The sequence below is a fragment of the Macrobrachium nipponense genome, chromosome 31 (genome assembly GCF_015104395.2).
Source record: "Macrobrachium nipponense isolate FS-2020 chromosome 31, ASM1510439v2, whole genome shotgun sequence".
In the NCBI taxonomy this organism is placed as follows: domain Eukaryota; kingdom Metazoa; phylum Arthropoda; class Malacostraca; order Decapoda; family Palaemonidae; genus Macrobrachium; species Macrobrachium nipponense.
Genome location: NC_061093.1, coordinates 26,015,073 through 26,021,016, shown reverse-complemented (window position 1 = coordinate 26,021,016; position 5,944 = coordinate 26,015,073).

The following is a 5,944-nucleotide window of genomic DNA, read 5'->3' as shown; positions in this document are numbered from 1 at the left end:
CTCTCAGTACGCCATGTGTATATTCTTGCGAAATATATGCCGTGATAAAAAGCACTGCATTTTCTTGCATGCCAAAGTTTTCCTTGGCTCAATTATAACCAGTTGCGTTATTTATATAACAAATGGTTCGGGTGCTATTTTGTTTTGCTCGTTTGAAAAAAAATAAATAAATAAATAAACAAATAAATAAAAAGATACGTCTTCGCCAGTTAGAATTCATTGAAAAGACAACCATGGCGAGGTAACATTAGAAGTTAATTTTTAAAAGTTTTCATGTTAAGGTTTAAAGATCAGTGTGAAACATATAATTTTAATCGATATGATATTCCAGCGAATACAGCGATCTATTAGCTGGTAGATCAGAATCTTCAGGTGACAGTACTTTTATCTAGCTTATTTTCAAAGTTTTTCTTTAATCATAAACTCAATGAATTAATATAACTTCCTTACCATTTTACATATGTTTATATCGCAAGTTATAGTGGTTCGTTAAAACGTTATAATTTTTCTAAGTATGCGAGAACGACTCCAAGATTAACAAATGATTTAAGTTTTTCTCAATGACTTCCATTGTTCAAAGCCACTCCAATGTTTAATTTTACAGTTGCTAATAAAAGTGTGTCCCCCTTGCTTTTCCTTATCGAATATTTTATTTTTATTCGCAAAATGAAACTACACTCAACTTTTTCATCTACAAATTGTCCTTTCGATGTCTTTTGATTGACTTTCAGCAGACTTCATTGTGCATTTAGTGACAGGAAATGTGGTTATGAGCACAAAAATAGCTTTCATAAGCACAAGAAGCAAAGAAAAAGAACATTCGAAACATTTTCAGTTTTTAAGCGAAACAAAATCACTGAATATTACTTTGTTTAAAAGATTCTTGACATACTGGAAAATGCATTCTTTTGTGGTGCTGACTGTTTTACACGAATCTACGTGTGCATGGATATAGTAGAAGAATAGGCGTATTAACCAGTACGGTATACGACCAAATGCTAAGTCAAGGTTTAATGCAGAATTTTACAAACTCTATCAAAGCCATTAATAAATAAATGTGAAGATTTTATGTTAATATTTGGCGCTCAGTTAGAGTACAACACCATTTCTTACATTTACGAGTCATTCACTAAAACCAATTGTTTCGTTTTATCCTGTAAAAAATCTCGAGTATCTTGTGCAAGGAAAATTACAATACAACCCATGTCCGAGGAAAAGTGCTGGGAGAAAACCTCGTGTTTAATTGTTGTAGCTAAAAGGGACATGGCGATTTGTCTCTTTTACGGACACATTTGCTGGCTGGTGGCTACTTTCTCATTAAAGTTACCAGAGATGCTTTAATAGAATCATGGCATTTCTCTTCATCTCCGCCGCGAGGAATTTTCGTTCATTTTCTGCTACATTCTAGACGTAACGAAAGTTGGTGCTGGTGTTTGGCAACTACAAGGAAGCGTTTGATTAAACTAGCCTTTGTCTATGGTAGGATCGAGTGGTTTTGAAGTAGACGGAAGACCTGAAGCCCTTAGTTGACGAAAATTAGACACCCCTTGTAATTAATACTACACGTAGAATGCGATAATATACATCATGAACATTAATTACCTTCTCTCTCTCTCTCTCTCTTTCTCTGCCATACAAGAAAAGAACCGACTGCTGTCAATACTGCAGTGATTCCCTTTTAGTTGGAAGTTTAACGTTTTCCTTTAGTTCTGTGTTTTGTAACAAAGGAGTAAATGGAATCTTTTTCATTTTTCTCCTATCTACGCTCATGCTTTGGCACTGGCTTTTTCTGTATTATTCTTTTGAATTTCTTACTTTTTCTATACCGCTGGACCTACGACAGTATTAACGACGACTAAAGAAATTTGGTATAAACGTGCCTAACTGACAAACACCATGAAAGTATTCTGACACATAAATAAGTTGGGACTTTTTAAATACAAAAGAAATTCTTTATAGTCGCACTAAACAGGGCTATTTATTAAATTGAATGAATTAACAAAAAAGAGTAGAGAGAAGAATGCTCTATAAAGAAGAAGCTTGAGGACTGTTTCAGTACTACTGTTTGATTGAACGCCACATCATTTTATGCCTCCCGGTTAAAATGAAAGATTGTTAGAATTAATATTGCGAAGTATTATGAACAGCAGAAGATTCTCTGATTAGGTTCAAGGTAATCTACTGGCTATCCGTCCGTCCGCTTCGTCTTTCATCTTTCCTCGTACTTTCCCTCACGTGAATTTCTCCAAAGGTTAAACAAAATGTGAACGTCTCCATGACGTATTACTTCCTAGCTGATAATTCCTTTCAGGCTTGTCATCCACGGCCACCGTACCCTCTCTCTCTCTCTCTCTCTCTCTCTCTCTCTCTCTCTCTCTCTCTCTCTCTCTCTCAATAACGTAATGGACTTTGAACCGGTAATTCGTTTTAGGTTTTTCATTTAACTTAATAAATCCTATTCGGTTTGTCATCCCTGCGATGAGCTCTCTCTCTCTCTCTCTCTCTCTCTCTCTCCTTGTCTATATTTCTCCGTACCTTCACAGAGCCAAGACCCTTTTGATGACACTATTAGTTACTAGATCATTATCGTTTACGGCGAATATATAACGCATTAAAATCAAGTGATGACATCAATGTTTCCATTGACATTTCTGTATTTGCGCAAACATGAAGCCAAAGCATAGACAAATTTAATCCAATGAAATAATCCGATGATAAACGTTAAAGATACGCCATGATGACCTGAACACTACCCTTACTTTTAATTCGTAACCCTAATTTGAAAAGCCTCAGTCAAGGACCTGGGTCAGCGAGTCCTCCAGCAACCCCCTTCCCCTTGCAATGTCTACATAAAGGTACTGAGTAAGTTTGGCAGTCTGTGTTTACCCATCTGGGTGGCAATACTTTCTTCAACTTCCATATGAAGCCCAAGGTCTGTGAATTATGGTTTGGGAAACAACCATTCGTTCGGTCGCTTACGTATTGATCAAGTTCTGGCCGAATATATCGAATATGTGTCTGTCTTTATTGCCACATCTTTCTCTTTGCATGCATATATTTAGAGTCGCGTCACTGTGTAGCAACTAGAACTACTTTCAGTATTGGTCTCCATTGTAACCATAGCAATATTCCTGTCACCGAGAGTGATGAACGGAATATTATAATTCGTAGTGGGAAATACTGGAGACATTTCGGAGGAATATAACTATGTAAAAAGGAACGCACTTAAAAAGCTGTGATGGTGACGGGCTTGATCTTTTGACAGTTACAAAAACAATTCTATAACTTCCTTATGAATACTAATTATGCCCTGTTCTCCCCGTTTGACTTCTACCGCATTTTATTTGCATAATCTAAATAATAATAGTACTAGCAATATGTACAAAAACAAGAGCAGTAATGCTAATAACATTAATAATAAGTCTTCATGCTTCATTATGAAAATGTAAAACTTGTAGAGGTGGCCACTAGTGAATACATTGGTTTCCTTCGCCCCTACCATTTTAGGACCTGTAGACCAGGAATTGCCGGGCGTAGGAACGATTTTTGTAGAAGAAAAAGAAAATAACATATCATTACCCTTTAGAAGGGCATCAGCACTCTTAAACAACTCGTCAAGGTACTCAGACAGGTCGAGTTCAGGAGCCATTCAACTACAAGATAACGACCCTTGAAAAGACGATTCACTTTCAATGAAACTCTTAAACAGCAAAACAGTCCAGAAGACGCGAGTTGAGCAACTGAACACTATTATGCATTGTGAAGATAGTGCTAGCATATACTGAAGGCTTTCTTGAACGTCTTCGCTGATACAAGAATGCTTCTTGTATCATTGTTTTCAATTTTCTTCGTCAATGGAGCTTTGAGAAGAATGACCATCTAATTAGTGATTACCTTTAACGAAGAGTCTTCTTGAAAGCTGATGATCATAAGTTTAACAGAAAATGTAATGTTTATCTAAAACGCCTTAATACAGTGACCTTATCGTTTTGACTTATTTTTTCATATAATTTCAATTTAATTCAAGGTTATTAGTATTTACAGTACACTCAAACCATCCTGTAGAATTACCATAAGGATAAAATGACCGACACAGAACTATAATTTATAGTCGTATATCTTATTTTAAGGTCATTCTCTTGAAACTGAGTATGGCCTTAGCCCAAAAAACTAGTAACGGCATCCTTATCTTAAGGAAACTTTCGTCCAAATCAACATCTTTTTAAGGCGTGGTCAAAGTTGCAAGGAGCAGCATCCCATACGAAGCAAGAAGAAGAAGAAGACAAAAAAAGGCAACTTATGTAAGTATCGCCACTTCTGATGTCAAAGATTCCTCTCGTAAACGAAGATAGTTTTTTTGTCTTGTTAAGAATAGAAACCACTGAACTATTCTAAAAACACTTTCGTCTGAATTAATCACACATCAAAAACACGACATCGATTGATGATTATAGACATCTTAAGGCGAATTTATTCGTTAACAGTAAAGAAAAACCATTAAGAGTCGGTTCATATTTAGTAATATTTTTCTTTAAAACAAAATCTTGAAGATGATTAAGGATTAGCCAACGACGTCCTTGAGGATGTTGTGAAGCAAGCATGTGTTGAGTCCTTTCTTTTTCGTCTTCTCTCAGATATTTGGGGATAACTTAACTGCTTATGCAGACATTCAGAAGCTTATGTATATATAAAAGTGTACATATCTATTCGGCCACCTTTACGGTAGATACATACATACATATATAAATAATATATATATATATATATATATATATATATATATTATATAGATATATATATATATATATATATATATATATATATATGCCATGCCATACATATAGTATAACTGCGCTTGCATTTGTTTTCATGCACAAATTATACTTATAATAAATATATATATATATAATATATATATATATTTATATATAGTATATATATATATATATATATATATATAATGTATAATTATTTGTGCATGAAAACAAATGCAAGCGCAGTTATACTCTATGTATGGAGTAACACAGACTCTTGTGGCTACCATCCGAAATGGGACGGATACAAGTGAGGCATATCATTGTCTCAGGGCAGACGGACCGGTCACCTAACCAACCCAAACAATAGGAAAAGGGTTGCGATGACGATAAATAGTTATTTCTGATGGAGCTTGGGAGGCAGGATTCCTAACGTTGACGCTGCTTAACGTCATTTCCCGTTAGACGCTATCCAAGGAACCATGCTGAGGGTTCGCAACCTCTGCAGGAAAACATGGCAGAGGAGGAGGAGGAGGAGGAGGAGGAGGGAGGGATCAAACAAGTCTGAGATAAGGCAAAGAGCTTTTGATCGAGAGGAAGAGGGAATGGCGCTAGTGGAAGCCAAGGTAAGCCGCCTCCATATTCGCACACAGCACAATCAAAACTGTAGTCCAGGCTTCCAGTGCTGAGCCGACTTTATCTGTCCATTCTCTCACCTCGAACGAAACCTCGATTTGATTCATAGATATATCGGTTCTATAAGGATGCAGGTAAATCATTAATATGCAGGTGGGCAAGCGTACTTGAAATATAATGTAGCAGTTACGATTAGTATCGATAGATCAGGTTTATTGACGCTGGTTACGCAAGACAAAGTTGTTGAAATATGAAAAGACTAATCAGACGTTTTGAAACGAAAATGGGCAAAGGCTGTGTGTGTGTGTTAAATCTGTGAACTTACACTAACGATATAAAAAATGGAGCCAGTACCAGGGACTTGGAAATTTTTACTAGCACTTATTTTCCTGAGGAATTTAAAGTTTCGTAAAAATGAAAAATAATATCTCAAAAAATCTGTCGTAAAACTGCTGACCAAGGAAAACTGGCAAACATCACTGTACGAAAGAGTGTAAAATATGAGTGTGCAGACAAGATAGACTATACTATATACTGGTTCTTTTTAATAAGTC